This window comes from Dermochelys coriacea, chromosome 3 (genome assembly GCF_009764565.3).
Source record: "Dermochelys coriacea isolate rDerCor1 chromosome 3, rDerCor1.pri.v4, whole genome shotgun sequence".
Lineage (NCBI taxonomy): Eukaryota > Metazoa > Chordata > Testudines > Dermochelyidae > Dermochelys > Dermochelys coriacea.
Window position 1 is genome coordinate 140,643,399 of NC_050070.1, and position 16,262 is coordinate 140,659,660.

Genomic DNA, 16,262 nt, shown 5'->3' on the forward strand with positions numbered 1-16,262 from the left:
ACAGTAGGCAATCAGCTTGAATGGGCCATTAGGGAGAACAATAAGATTTTGAAGATACTAATCTCCCGCCCTCCTGAGAAGCTTCCTGGGTTGCTGCTTTGACATTGTAGGGTCATGTGATCATGTCATCTGAAACTGGGTTGCATCTTGGACTACTGGTATTTTCCACAAGGATGGGGTGGGGGTCGGACTGGGGGGAAAAAGTCATATGTAAATCCTATTTAAGGCTGGGAAGTGAATCAATCAAGGTTGCAGGTTATTCATTGAATTCCCACCCAGGATGAAACACCGTAGACTGACCTAGGGAGAAGGAATGGGACCTAGGCTAAGAAAGGGTCTGGCCTGTGAAAAGGAATACCTGAAACTCTATGCAGCAAGCAGTGCAGTTTACTTTCAAGAAACTCCACAACCTGCATAAAACAACATTTAGGGTGAGAAATTACTATTTGTAGCCAATTTATTTAATATATTAAGCCTAGTTTGTGTTTTGTTTTATTTGCTCAGTAATGTGCTTTGTTCTGTTTGCTATCCCTTATAATCATATAAAATTTACCTTTTGTAGTTAAACTTTTTTTTTTCTAAAATCCAGTTTGTACACTTCATAACTGGGGGTGCAAAAAGCTGTGCATATCTTCCTCCACAGTGAGAGAGGGGGGCAAATTTCATGAGCTTACGCTGTATAGACCTCTCTACAGCACAAGACAATATAATTTGGATTTACACTCGGGGGAGGGGGCGGGGGGGACAGAGGGAAAGGGAGAGAGAGAGAGACGTGCATGCACAGCAGGACCAGGTGAGGGAGCCCAGGCTGGTGGACCAGGCAGGCTCAGTGAGACCCCAAATACATCAGGTGGCATCCCAGAAGGGGGGTCCAACCCATCACACCTGTATCCTGGAAATCCCTTTTTCCAGTCTCAGATCCAGGGAAACACTCTTAGCGTAAGCAACACTAGCACCCTGCCACTGCATGGAGTCACCAAAAATAGTTTGTTCTCGTATCAGTCATTTGCAAACAGGTGATGTGATTTTTTTAAAGTACATGTGGGTCTAAGTATTCTGCATTATTATATAGTTGTATTATGATAATGGGTGTGTGTGCATCATTTGAGGCTTTTTTTTTACCATGTACTCTTAGAGAAAACTTGGTTTATTTTTATTTTAAGACCATAATCCTGTGATGCGTACTGAGGGAAAACTCCCCTTAACTTCATCAGTTTCCCCCAAGTTAGGTATGCAGGGGTGAGAACCAAAAGTTGAATAAAATTTAGATAATATAGTAGAATCTCACTAACTTTCATTTTTCTCTTTTGCAAATCCAGTAACTGACATAAATCTATCTCTCGCACCTCCGCTTCTCAGCAAAGATTTAATGAAAACATATCATCTAAATGCAGCACTTACTAAAACTTCCTTTCCAGTATATCCTATACTGCAGAACATTACTAAGAGACCATCAGCTACTGTCATGGCGGTTTGCATGCTAATTTGCAACATGCTTCTGCAATTAGGGTGGATTGCTGAGGTTCTTGTACATAAAGTTAAGTATAAAAGAAAATAAAACTGGGGAAAGACATGACAGCAGCCACAACTGAATTTTATTCATGATTGTGGTAACAATCCAGTTATTTGTCATAAAATTAAGCTGTGTGAAGAATTCAATTTAAGGCTTAACCATCTGTGTCCAGTACCACAGGTACTTTATCATTTAATATTTGTATTCTGATAGGGCCCATAACACACTAGTGACTTTCCAAACATTTTTCCTCCTCCCTGACTTAATAATGAGATTCACTCCTGGGCACTGGTGTGCCAATGCTATCCTTCTCACATTTATTAACCTGGGCTTACTTCAATTCCTAATGGAGCTTGGGGCAACCTTGAACTGCTGCAGTGTGTGTGTGTCCATGCAGTGTCCTGTATTTCAGAAGTTCTCTACTTTTCGGAGTGCATAGTTAAGGGGCTGGCCTTAGCTGGCCGTTCTGTAGACACTGACATGCCCACAACAGGATTATGGGGAATGTAGTACAAAGATGACCTGGCTACTTCATGATTTTGTTGGGGAAGAACAGAGTGGGTCTTGAGGGAAGGAGCCCAGAGAAGGATGAGTAAACTGAGGGGAACACAGTGCAGGGAATGAAAGAGAAGGAAGATGTAAGGAGATAGGAAAACAATTATTTTAAAAGATTAACTTGAGGGCAAACAGAAAGACAAGAGTATCAAGGAAGATAATGAATGGAGGAAGGGGAAGAAAAGAGAGGACAATGGGGGAGGTTTTTCATTGTTTCATAGAAAGTTTAATGCTAAAGAGTAACAATAAAGGGGTGCTGGAACAATTTTTATAGTGGGGATACTGATGATGCAGAAAAGGACCTAGAGGTTACAGTGGATGAGAAGCTGGATATGAGACAACAGTGTGCCCTTTTTGCGAAGAAGGCTAACAGCATTTTGGGCTGTATAAGTAGGAGCATTGCCAGCAGATTGAGGGATGTGACCATTTCCCCTCTCTTCAGCATTGGTGAGGCCTCATCTGGAGTACTGTGTCCAGTTTTGGGCCCTACACTACAAGAAGGATGTGGAAAAATTGGAATGAGTCCAGCGGAGGGCAAAAAAAATGATTGGGGGCTGGAGCACATGATTTATAAGGGGATGCTAAGGGAACTGGGCTTATTTAGTCTGTGGAAGAGAAGAATGAGGGGGGATTCGATAGCTGCTTTCAACTACCTGAAAGGGGGTTCCAAAGAGGATGGATCTAGACTGTTCTCAGTGGTACCAGATGACAGAAAGAGAGTAATGGTCTCAAGTTGCAGTGGGGGAGCTTTAGGTTGAATATTAGGAAAAACTTTTTCACTAGGAGGGTGGTGAAGCACTGGAATGGGTTACCTGGGGAGGTGGTGGAATCTCCTTCCTAAGAGGTTTTAAGGTCAGGCTTGACAAAGCCCTGGCTGGAATGATTTAGTTGGGGATTGGTCCTGCTTTGAGCAGGGATTGGACTAGATGATCACCTGAGGTCCCTTCCAACCCTGATAGTCTATGATTCTATGGAAACCATGGAAATAATGTATTTAGTGTTATTACTACCTCAAGCCAGGAGGTGTGACAGCACTCCTAGTTCCAGCACCAGTGATAATAAAGCAAGTTTGATTTCCATATATTTTATATATTGTGTTACTAGACTAAAATGTACTGTGTCTGTTATGCTTTGTGCTACCAAGAAAGCAATTGAGCTCATAAAGATAGACACGGAGATGATCACAACAAGAATGGTTCAGAGCTATGAAACTCTTAACCCAACTGAGACAAGGTCTAGATTAGCTGTTCACCTTTGGAATAAGACTGTTCATGTAGACTGGTAACTAGGGAATGCTTGTACCATACTAGCATGTCTTTGTGTGTCACCCATTTGCATTGTTGGATACTGACTAATGTTGGTTCTGTGTTTGTTGATCAAGTCTAGCGCTCAAGGCTGGGAGAGTCTAAGTGAACCACAGTGTGTAACATCTGTTATCATCCTTTACTATCCTGTTTGTAGGAGCAAGTGAAGAAGATGAACCCATCATCTGCACTGTCTCAACCAATGCATAATGACAGGTTTCAGAGTAGCAGCCGTGTTAGTCTGTATTCGCAAAAAGAAAAGGAGTACCCGTGGCACCTAAGAGACTAACAAATTTATTAGAGCATAAGCTTTTGTGAGCTACAGATGAAGTAGCTCACGAAAGCTTATGCTCTAATAAATTTGTTAGTCTCTAAGGTGCCACGGGTACTCCTTTTCTTTTTGTCTCAACCAAGACATAGAAAGCAAAGTAGACATACAGTGTCAATAATATGCCTGTACTGAATGATTTTTGTGATCAATCAGACATAATTCTATAATTCCTAATTTTCCACCAAATTTAACACTGGTCTGCTGCAATACTTAGGATGTCTTGTGGAATGATACATGGGGCCTTGCCTATATCTATATGTTCTCTTTAATTTCCCCTTGGAATAGTCTATATTATTAATATGTAGTAGAATTGATAGATTGGCCTGTATATCTTAGGTACTTATATGGCCCCTATCATTGTAGCATCTGAGTATTTAATGTATTTCTCCTCACAACACTCTGGTGAAGTTGAGAAGTACTATTGTCCCCATTTTTCTGGTGGGGAACTGAGGCACTGATGGCTAGATTCACAAAGGAACTTGGGTGCCTAGAAAATCACTGGGAGTCACAAAGTCCGAGTTCAGTGCTAGGTTAGATGGGCATCTCAGAATGGAATTCACAAAAGCCATCATGCTAAGTGGGATGCTGCCTAACCTAGGCATTTTTATAAAGAAAACTAATGCATCACACAACTGTAACTTGCACTCTTAAACTATGGTTTCATTCCATAATGTTGCTTATATAAATGTATCTGAACCTTGATAGTTTCTTCCAGTGCTGGAATAAATTTCACCATCACAATTTATCTGTAGTAAAAGTAGTATCCTATCAGAATTCAAGGTATAATATATCTAGACTGATTGCCTTTTTGGATTGAATTATATTCCTAACTGCTTTCCTCTGGTTTGATTTGCTTTTTAGGGTAGAGTGCCTCCACTTACATGAGTCAAATTCTGTTGAACGCTTTCCTTTGTTATATATTCTTCCTTGGCAGCTGAGTTTAAACATGTCAAATATTGTCTCTGCATAGATCAATCTTCCTTCACTGACATTCCAAACCTGACCAATTCCAACATTGCTTTTCCCTACAAAGGTGGGGGTTAGGCATTTTATGAAATCTAAACAAAGAAATGCACTTGCAGTCAGTGATTCTCCATATCAGTCAGTGTGGTATGTCAAATCACAAATAGTTTCATCCTGATTGTGTATTCTTGTCCAGAGCGAGTCAGTCTCTCACTCTCTCATATACAGTGTATCTTTGAAAATTTTTCAGAGAACTGCCTTAAAAAGGGGGCTGAAATGTTACTTATGTATTCTGCCATCTATCAACTCCGGGAATAAGGAACTAGCCTGAACATGTGAGTCTACTGACAGGGGATATGGAGCTGACATGGTCCCCCTGCTTATTACTACTTTGGCTTCTTTGCCCCTCTTCCAGTGGCTGCATTCCCCAAAGCCTGCCTCCATTAGCTGCTGCATCTGAACAACCTGACAGCGATAATCTCAGAAGACCTAGGCAGCACACCTTCTGCTACTGAAAGCAAAGCCCAGTGCTGCTCTTTAGTGTTAGTGATGGAGGGCATGCCTATAGGAAAATCAGGAATTGGGGGGCTGATGCTGCAGGGTCATTGTTAGAGGTAGAGTTCTTTGGAGGCCTCAAAGTCTTGCCACACCCATCTCAGGAAAGGAGCAGGAGAGAGGTTCTCCAAGCAGCCAATGAGTGAGGCTGCAGGGGAAGCAGCCAATCATGCCCTGGCAGCTCCTTATATATGAGCCTGCTGGGCCCCGTCTGCTTGCAGGGACTGGGGGAGCAAGAGGCTAGCTGCAGGGGCTAAGACAGTTAGTTGTTGTCAGGCAAAAGGGAAGTGAGGGAATAGCTTCCTGCTGATTGCCAGGACTCAACTAAGATTGGTTACAGGAAAGTGGTCCAGGGAAAAGCAGTTTAAAGAGATGTGGCATGTGGCTACAACTTAGAAGGTTGCTGGGCTGGGACCTAGAGTAGTGGGTGAGCCTGGGTTCCCCCCAATAGCCATTGGGGAGATGGCTGTGCCCTAAGAGAAGGGAGTTTAGACAGGCTCAGGGAAGGGACTGTATATGGAACTGTTACCCATTAAAGGGGGCTGTACTGAGGCTGATCCAGCTGGAGAGTTGGGTCAGAGGACTTAAGGGCAGGTGGAGAGCCTTGAGGGGTGCTGCTCCACCCCTGAGCAGGCACCTTTGCATGTAAATTGGCTAACTGGGGTACTGAGAGGCCCTGTTGGGCAGACTGAGGATTGGAGCCTAGGGAAGGCTACAGAGATGTTGCCAATGGAGGGATACCATGGTGGGCCCTGTTGGACTGTGAAGGGTCTGAGCCCAGGGAGGGCTACAGGCGATAGGTCCATTTGGACAGTGTACTCCAGAAGGGGTTTGTTTTGTTTGCATATAGACTGTGGATGACTTGGCTGGAGAGCTGAGTCACCGAAGACCTGCCTGAGCAGTGGCCGACGGGGCACCATAAACTGAAAAATTGACAACTGCAGGCACCACGTGTTTGACCACGGAGGCGCTTGTGAGAGATGGGTCTCACCCCTTTATGGGATGCTTATATAACTGCTATACCTGTTCTACAGCCAAAGAGGGTATTTTGCTATTCCAGGCAGCCAATCCAGCACTTCCAATGAAAAGTAAATGCTCTTTTTAATAGTATCAATACACAATTCAAATCAGGAGATTTTAGCAGTGGCTCCTGTTCAAATACAACTTCTATTACCAGAGGTCTGAGCCAAACTCAGTTCTTGCGTAAGGTGTAGCTCCCATTAACCTCCATGTGAGTTGCACTTGCATGGTTGAATCTGGTCTTCTGAGATTAGGAAGACAAATTTAGGGTCAGATCTATTTTAGCTTCAGATAAGTGTAGATTTTGAAGGGCAAGTTGGCTTCTTGATCTTTATTACTGATCCTATTAAACCTAACTTAAGGATGTTTCAAGTCACTGTATAACTTTGGGCAGTGATGAATTACAGACAAGTTTGTGGAGCAAGCCAACCAAGTCAGAAAAACTTTTCATGCAGAAAAACTGTTTAGTGCATGGAATCAACTGCCAGATTCACCAGCAGACATAAGAGGCTAGAGGAAAGATGATAAATAGGCTAAGATAATGTGAAATGGGTTGATCAGAAGCTATCTGGGTTTATATGGTCAGGACAGGATGGTGCATATGCTCTTTCTTTGGCTCCCTCTTTATGACTAATCTTTGACTACATTCCTAGAAAACGTCAGGCCATTATTTTCAGCTGACCCAGAAATTGCAATCTGTGTATATGTTAATTAGAGAGATTAAAAAAGAAACCCCTAAGGATTTGTTTGTTAATGCTACCTGGCTCATCCACCAGGCTGCTGACCAATAACTGAAATAACCCACAAAAACAACGAGGAGTCTGGCAACACCTTCAAGACTAACAGATTTATTTGAGCATAAGCTTCCATTGGTAAAAAAGCCCACCACTTCAGATTCTTTGGGTTTTTTTTTTTTAACCCACAGAAGCTTATACCCAAATAAATCTGTTAGTCTTTAAGATGCCACTGGTTTCCTCCTTGTTTTTGTGGATACAGACTAACATGGCTACCCCTCTTATACTTGAAATAACCCAGTAATACCAAAAATTATCTTTGGTGAGGATAACCAGACCTATTGATTTGTATTTGTATTTGTGTGTGTAGGGGTTTTGTGCTGGGAGAGCAGCTGAGCCTGATTAGGGGGTGGGGCTTTGTGCTGAGAGAGCAGCTGAGCCCTGCCTAGGGGGTGGGGCTTCTGACTAGGGGCCCTATAAAGGTAGCCAGCCAGTCAGGCAGCGGCACAGGAGCTAGCAAACAGAGCTCTGAACAGGGGAGTTTGAGTGGGAGTTTGTATTGTGGTGCTTGTTTGGGGTTTGCTTTTGCTGGGGGGGGGGGTGGTCTTTTTGGTGTGGCTTGTGTTTCCCAGATTAACAGGATTTAGGTGGGAAGGAGATGACAGATACAGAGGCAGCTGTGGGAGTGACTCCTGCAGTGAAAGACACATTGAGGATGACTGGATGTGGAAGCTGTGGTATGTACATGATCCTGGAGGGGGGAACCGGTAAGAGTTTTGTCTGCATGAAATGCCGTCTGATAGAGCTGATGGAGGAAAAGATCTGAGGCTTGGAGATGCAGGTGGAAAGTCTGGTTGAGTTTAGGAAGGGGTTTGAGCAGATGATGGAGCAAAGATATGAGGTATCTGAAGGGAAAAGCTCAGACTCGCAGATGGAAGCAGGGCTGGGGAATTTTGAGGGGAGACTGGATGAGGTAAGTGGTCAGTGGAAACATGTGACTCAAAGAACCAGGCAGAGGAAAAGACGGGCTAGTAAAGGAGAAATAGAGCTTAGGAACAGGTTTGCAGAGTTGGAAAATGAAGAAGGGGCTCAGCAGGTAGTCGCTGAAGGTGGAAGGGTAAGGAAGAAAAGAAGAGAGGCTAGCCCTATAGAAAAAGCGGAAGAGTCAAGGGAGACTACACCAAATATGAGCCCCAGGAGGACACAGGATGGGTTGAAGAGGATTATAAGGGAAAATAGGAATGGAAAGAACTTGCAGCCAGAGGGAACAGGGGAGAGACTGGAGAATAGCACTGTTACCAGGAAAAGGCAGGTCTATATGATCGGGGACTCTTTATTGAGAAGAATAGACAGGCCTGTAACTAGAGCTGATCCTGAGAATAGAAGGGTGTGCTGTCTTCCGGGTGCTAAGATATGGGATGTAGACCTGAGGTTGAAAAGGATCCTCAAGGGAGTGGGAAAGAATCCCCTAATTATCCTTCATGTGGGAACAAATGATACAGCCAGATTCTCACTGGAAAGTATCAAGGGAGACTATGCTAGGCTGGGGAAGACACTTAAGGAAATTGAGGCTCAGGTGATCTTTAGCGGGATCCTTCCTGTTCCTAGAGAAGGGCAACAGAGGTCTGACAAGATTATGATTGTCAACAGATGGCTTAGGCAGTGGTGCTACAAGGAGGGCTTTGGGATGTATGGCCACTGGGAGGCATTCATGGACAGAGGTCAGTTCTCTCGGGATGGACTTCATCTGAGTAGGGAAGGAAATAGACTTCTAGGATCGAGGCTGGCACAACTGATAAAGAGAGCTTTAAACTAGGAATTGGGGGGAGATGGATGGGAGATGTCCAGAAAATCTCCACGCCAGATTTTAGCATTGAGAGGGAAGAAGATGAAGTAAGAAAGGATACAGCCATGGGTAGGAGAATGTATATAAGGAGCGAGGGCGGTGTGGATACTAGTCTAATAGGTTACACTGGCTGTAGAATGACTGTGCCTAATAGGGTACAAAATGTGAACGAGGCCAAACAGCAAAAATTAAGATGTTTGTACACCAATGCGAGGAGTCTAGGTAACAAAATGGAGGAACTAGAGCTACTGGTGCAGGAAGTGAAACCAGATATTATAGGGATAACAGAAACATGGTGGAATAGTAGTCATGACTGGACTACAGGTATTGAAGGGTATGTGCTCTTTAGGAAAGACAGAAACAAAGGTAAAGGGGGTGGAGTAGCATTGTATATCAATGATGAGTTAGAATGTAAAGAAATAAGAAGCGATGCAATGGATAAGACAGTCCGTCTGGGCAAAAATTACATTGGGGAAGAAAACTAGTAAAGCCTCTCCTACGATAGTGCTTGGGGTGTGCTATAGACCTCCGGGATCTAATTTGGATATGGATAGAGCCCTTTTTAATGTCTTTAATCAAGTAAATACTAATGGAAACTGTGTGATCATGGGAGACTTTAACTTCCCAGATATAGACTGGAGGACCAGTGCTAGTAATAATAATAGGGCTCAGATTTTCCTAGATGCGATAGCTGATAGATTCCTTCATCAAGTAGTTGCTGAACTGACTAGAGGGGATGCCATTTTAGATTTAATTTTGGTGAGTAGCGAGGACCTCATAGAAGAAATGGTTGTAGGGGACAATCTTGGCTCAAGTGATCATGAGCTAATTCAGTTCAAACTAAATGGAAGGATTAACAAAAATAAATCTGCAACTAGGGTTTTTGATTTCAAAAGGGCTGACTTTCAAAAATTAAGGAAATTAGTTAGGGAAGTGGATTGGACTGAAGAACTTATGGATCTAAAGGTAGAGGAGGCCTGGGATTACTTTAAATCAAAACTGCAGAAGCTATCGGAAGCTTGTATCCCAAGAAAGGGGAAAAAATTCATAGGAAGGAGTTGTAGACCAAGCTGGATGAGCAAGCATCTTAGAGAGGTGATTATGAAGAAGCAGAAAGCATACAGGGAGTGGAAGATGGGAGGGATCAGCAAGGAAAGCTACCTAATTGAGGTCAGAAGATGTAGGGATAAAGTGAGAGAGGCTAAAAGTCGAGTAGAGTTGGACCTTGCAAAGGGAATTAAAACCAATAGTAAAAGGTTCTATAGCCATATAAATAAGAAGAAAACTATGAAGGAAGAAGTGGGGACACTTAACACTGAGGATGGAGCGGAGGTTAAAGATAATCTAGGCATGGCCCAATATCTAAACAAATACTTTGCCTCAGTCTTTAATAAGGCTAAAGAGGATCTTGGGGATAATGGTAGCATGACAAATGGGAAGGAGGATATAGAGGTAGATATTACCATATCAGAGGTAGAAGCGAAACTGAAACAGCTTAATGGGACTAAATCGGGGGGCCCAGATAATCTTCATCCAAGAATATTAAAGGAATTGGCACCTGAAATTGCAAGCCCATTAGCAAGAATTTTTAATGAATCTGTAAACTCGGGAATAGTACCGAATGATTGGAGAATTGCTAATATAGTTCGTATTTTTAAGAAAGGAAAAAAAGTGATCTGGCTAACTACAGGCCAGTTAGTTTGACATCTGTAGTATGCAAGGTCCTGGAAAAAATTTTGAAGGAGAAATTAGTTAAGGACATTGAAGTCAATGGTAAATGGGACAAAATACAACATGGTTTTACAAAAGGTAAATCGTGCCAAACCAATCTAATCTCCTTTTTTGAAAAAGTAACAGATTTTTTAGATAAAGGAAATGCAGTGGATCTAATTTACCTAGATTTCAGTAAGGCATTTGATACCATGCCACATGGGGAATTATTAGTTAAATTGGAGAAGATGGGGATCAATATGAACATCAGAAGGTGGATAAGGAATTGGTTAAAGGGGAGACTGCAACGGGTCCTACTGAAAGGCGAACTGTCAGGTTGGAGGGAGGCTACCAGTGGAGTTCCTCAGGGATCGGTTTTGGGACCAATCTTATTTAATCTTTTTGTTACTGACCTTGGCACAAAAAGTGGGAGTGTGCTAATAAAGTTTGCAGATGATACAAAGCTGGGAGGTATTGCCAATTCGGAGAAGGATCGGGATATTATACAGGAGGATCTGGATGACCTTGTAAACTGGAGTAATAGTAATAGGATGAAATTTAATAGTGAGAAGTGTAAGGTTATGCATTTAGGGATTAATAACAAGAATTTTAGTTATAAGTTGGGGACGCATCAATTAGAAGTAACGGAAGAGGAGAAGGACCTTGGAGTATTGGTTGATCATAGGATGACTATGAGCTGCCAGTGTGATATGGCTGTGAAAAAAGCTAATGCGGTTTTGGGATGCATCAGGAGAGGCATTTCCAGTAGGGATAAGGAGGTTTTAGTACCGTTATACAAGGCACTGATGAGACCTCACCTAGAATACTGTGTGCAGTTCTGGTCTCCCATGTTTAAAAAGGATGAATTCAAACTGGAGCAGGTACAGAGAAGGGCTACTAGGATGATCTGAGGAATGGAAAACTTGTCTTATGAAAGGAGACTTAAGGAGCTTGGCTTGTTTAGCCTAACTAAAAGAAGGTTGAGGGGAGATATGATTGCTCTCTATAAATATATCAGAGGGATAAATACAGGAGAGGGAGAGGAATTATTTAAGCTCAGCATCAATGTGGACACAAGAACAAATGGGTATAAACTGGCCACCAGGAAGTTTAGACTTGAAATCAGACGAAGGTTTTTAACCGTCAGAGGAGTGAAGTTTTGGAATAACCTTCCAAGGGAAGCAGTGGGGGCAAAAGATCTATCTGGTTTTAAGATTCTACTCGATAAGTTTATGGAGGAGATGGTATGATGGGATAATGGGATTTTGGTAAGTAATTGATCTTTAAATATTAAGGGTAAATAGGCCAAATCCCCTGAGATGGGATATTAGATGGATGGGATCTGATTTACTATCAAACTCTTTCCTGGGTATCTGGCTGGTGAATCTTGCCCATGTGCTCAGGGTTTAGCTAATTGCCATGTTTGGGGTCGGGAGGGAGTTTTCCTCCAGGGCAGATTGGAGAGGCCCTAGAGGTTTTTTTTGCCTTCCTTTGTAGCATGGGGCATGGTTGACTGGAGAGAGGCTTCTCTGCTCCTTGAAGTTTTGAATCATGATTTGAGGACTTCAATAGCTCAGACATGGGTGAGGTTTTTCATAGGAGTGGTGGGTGACATTCTGTGGCCTGCGCTGTGCAGGAGGTCGGACTAGATGATCAGAGTGGTCCCTTCTGACTTTAGTATCTATGAATCTATTGACAGACTAAAATTCCTTTACTTCCCCTAGTACAGTCAGATTTATAGGACAGATGCTGACCTTAATTACATTCACGTAAATCCATAGATTCACACCAATGTAATTGAGATCAGTATTTGACCCCAATGGCTTTATTTGCTTTACTGTATATATTACAAGCCATATCTACAGAATCTTAGGCATGTTTAAAGAAAGGCTAATGGAGACTTCAAGTTGTGTACATGCCCCACTGAGCAACAGTCCTCCTTTCCCCTCCACACCCATCTTTTCTATTTATGACCCTCACCGTTCTGTCAATTTTAAATTGTAAGCTCCATGGGGCTTATTTTGTGAAGTGCATAGCACATTTTTGGGTGCTCAAAACTACTGTTTATGCCCTTGCATGTGGCTGGCTGTTTGAAACCAATATGATAGCTGAAGAGGACAGATTAGAGAGCAACTCTATTAGCCATCTGTAGTTGATTTTTGTGTTAATTAAATGTCTTACCCACCACCATTGCAGGATGAGCGTAAACCTACGAAATAGCTTTCCTGTCCTCAGATGATTGTACCCTGAAGCCAAGTTCTAAAACTGATAACCCAATGAATAGTGTTGAGAGTTAAAAAACTATTAAACTAGGTACTGTTTTAAAATCAAAATTCCAGCCTCCTTTACTCCCCTGTAGCACAGCAATATTAAAATATTTTGTGGTAAAATTTTTCTTGTGTAATATCCTCTTTTTCTATCTAAAAAGCAAGCCCAGCCCTTTTCTGGCACCAGAAATAATATCTTACATTAATATAGCACCTTTCATCCTAAAGTGCTTTATGAGCTGCACAGCGTTCACTACCTTTGGCATGAAATACAGCACCTGTTTAACAACACTATAAAATAACAAGGGCTGTGTTGCGTTTAGTAATCTCCACTGAAATTAGCGAGGAGTTCTGCTTAAAACATAATGGCACGCTATGGGCCATAAATGACTTTTACCATATCTAAAGACACTACAGGGAAAATTAGAACTGCTCAAAAATAAATATGGTCCAAGATCCCAGATTAAACATCCATTTCCTTAAGAAACATGTTGTAGGAACTTAATCAAAAGTGGACAAGACACTACATTTTATTTTATACCTTGATCAAAAAATTAATAGATTAAGGCCAAAAAGGACCATTATGATCCTTTAGTCTGACCTTCTGCATGACCTAGACCAAATAACCTAACCCAGTAATTTCTGTTTGAGCTATAGTCTATCTCTTAGAAAGACATCAAGTCTTGTTTATAGACTTCAGGTGACAGAGAATCCACTATGTTCCAATGGTTAATTACTATGTGTTAAAAAAAGGTATGCCTCATTTTTACTCTGAATTTGCCTAGCTTCAGCTTCTTATGCCTTTTCCTGCTAAAGAGGGATCCCCTATCAGAAATCTCTTAGCCATGTAGATCCTTGTACAGTGTGATCAAAACACCTCCCATTATAAGGCATGTTTACCAGACCTTTTGTCAGGGTTCCTTCCCCACCCTGAACTTTGGGGTACAGATGTGGGAACCCACATGAAAGACCCCCTAAACTTATTTCTACCAGCTTAGATTAAAACTTCCCCAAGACACAAATCCCTTCTTGTCCTTGGATGATATTTGCTGCCACCACCAAGTGAGTTAGACAAAGATTCAAGGAAAAGAACCACTTGGAGTTCTTGTTCCCCAAAATATTCCCCCAAACCTCTTCACCCCCTTTCCTGGGGATACTTGAGAATAATAGCCTCACCAATTGGTACAGGTGAGCACAGACCAAATCCCTGGGTTTTTAGGACACTAAAACCAATCAGATTCTTAAAAAAAACCAGAACATTATTATAAAGGGGGAAAAAAAAGTAAAAGAAGCACCTCTGTAAAGTCAGGATGGAAGGTAATTTTACAGGGTAATCAGATTCAAAATACAGAGGATTTCTCTCTAGGCAAAACTTTAAAGTTACAAAAAACAGGACAAACCTCCCTCTAAGCATAAGAAAAATTCACAAGCTAAAACAAAAGATACTCTAACGCATTTCCTTGATATTACCTACTAGTCCTGTAATTTTAGATGCATCATTCAGTAGGAGCTGGATTACCTGCTTGGTCTCTCTCTTTGTCTCCTGAGAGAACACACACAGAGCACAAAAACAAAGCCTTCCCCCTCCCACCCCAGATTTGAAAGTATCTTCTTTCCCCATTGGTCCTTCTGGTCAGGTGCCAGCTAGGTTAATGGAACTGATTAACCCCTTACAGGTAAGGGGATTCTGTACGTCTGTCCAAGAGGGATTTTATATTACTGCATACATAAAGGTTGTTACCCTTCCCTTTATATTTATGACACCTTTCATCATTTTATAGAACAGTCTCACTAATGATACATGTAGAACTAATACCATGTCCCTACTCCTGCTTGGTATTCCCCTGCTTACACATCTGTGGATGGCATTCACTCATGTTCAATTGGTTGTCTACCATGATGACCCCCTAAGGCCTCTTCAGTATCATTGCATTCCAGAATAGTCCTCCATCTTAGAAGTGTGAGCCGCATTCTTTGTTTCTAGATGTACTGACCTTTCATTTGGCTGTGCTAAAATGCATATAGTTCAAATGAGCCTACCTTACCAAGTGATCCAGGCTGGTCCCTGTCATCTGTAAGATTTTCCAGCAAGGTTTTAATATTTTCTTCCAGATCTTTAATAAAGATATTGACTAGCACTGGGCTGAGAACAGATTCCTGCAGGACTACACTAGGAACACTCCCATTGGATGGCAAGTCCCAATTTACAATTACTTTTTGTGATCTATCAGTGTTTAATCCATTTAATGTGGCCTGCATTGGTTTTGTATAGTGTTAGTTTTCTGATCAGAATGTCATGCAGGACTAAGTCAAATGCCTTACAGAACTCTTATGTCAAGTTACCTTTATCAACCAAACTTGCCAACTCGTCAAAAAACAGTATCACTGTTGTTTGAGACCTACGTCAAACCATGCTGGTTGACATTAAATATGCTACCATCTCTTAATTATTTACTAATTGCATCACATCTCAGCCCTTTCATGATTTTTGCCCAGAACTGATGTTCAGTTCACCAGCCTATAGTTACCTGGGTCATTTACACTTCAGATATTGGCACATTAGTATTTTCCTAGTCCTCTAACACTTTCCCCCATGTTCTAAGATGTGTTAAAAATTCACATTTCACACAGGTTCAGAGACTTCCTTGGCCAATTCTTTTGATACTTCTGTGTGCAAGTCATCTAGCCCTATTTCTTTAACAATGTTTAATAACTATTTTAACATCATCCTTAGTTACTGATGTAATTTTGTTGTAAAATATGACATCTGCTTCTTTCCAACTACAGAATGGAAATATTTACTGAATACATGTCTTATGATTAACCATTTTACTATCTTTATCTAGTATCAGACCTGTACCCTACTAGGATTTCATTGTTCCTGATTTAAGAAATTTCTTGTGAGTGCCCTTTTATTCTTACTGGCCATAGACTTTTTAGCTTACCTTATTGTCTGAATTCCCTAAATGCTGATTTGTACTCAGGTTGCTGTCAGCTTCCCCATTGTTCCAATTGTTGATGATACTCCCAGTGGCACCATGGCCCTTCTCTAACAATGCTATATGCAGTACTGACTAAAGGCTCAATCCAGTGCTGAATGAAGTTAATGGAATGATGTCCACTGACTTCAATCGGCAATAGTCCAGGCTCCGAGAGGGAAGAATGCTATGTACAGAATCACCCCGGCTATTTCATGCAGCACCCGTACTTTCTTTGGAAATCTTTCATCCAAGTACTAACCCCAGCCCAGAGCTGCTTAGCTTTAACAGGATCACTGCATAGTTGGGTAAGGCTCAAGAAACTGCTTCTTTTATCAATGTAAAACCAGCAGTAGACTAAGCTGGGTAAGTGCAGTTATTTCTATTACAATAGCACCTAAGAGCCCCACTCATGGACCAGGACCCCATTGTGCCAGGCACTGGACAAATAAAAAATGATGATCTCCATCCCAGACAGTCTACATG

The 16,262-nt window shown here is 41.8% G+C and overlaps 2 long non-coding RNA genes across 3 annotated transcripts in view; both read right to left on the reverse strand.

The window, feature by feature from the left end:
- LOC122459431 overlaps positions 1-410 on the reverse strand; it is a 35,592-nt gene extending 35,182 nt beyond the window's left edge. Inside the window, exon 1 of the long non-coding RNA XR_006280135.1 lies at positions 359-410. This is a non-coding gene — a long non-coding RNA (uncharacterized LOC122459431). The remainder of the gene's footprint in view (positions 1-358) is intronic.
- The window catches only part of LOC122459430, a 124,197-nt gene that overhangs the window by 98,104 nt on the left and 9,831 nt on the right, over positions 1-16,262 (reverse strand). The window lies entirely within an intron of this gene.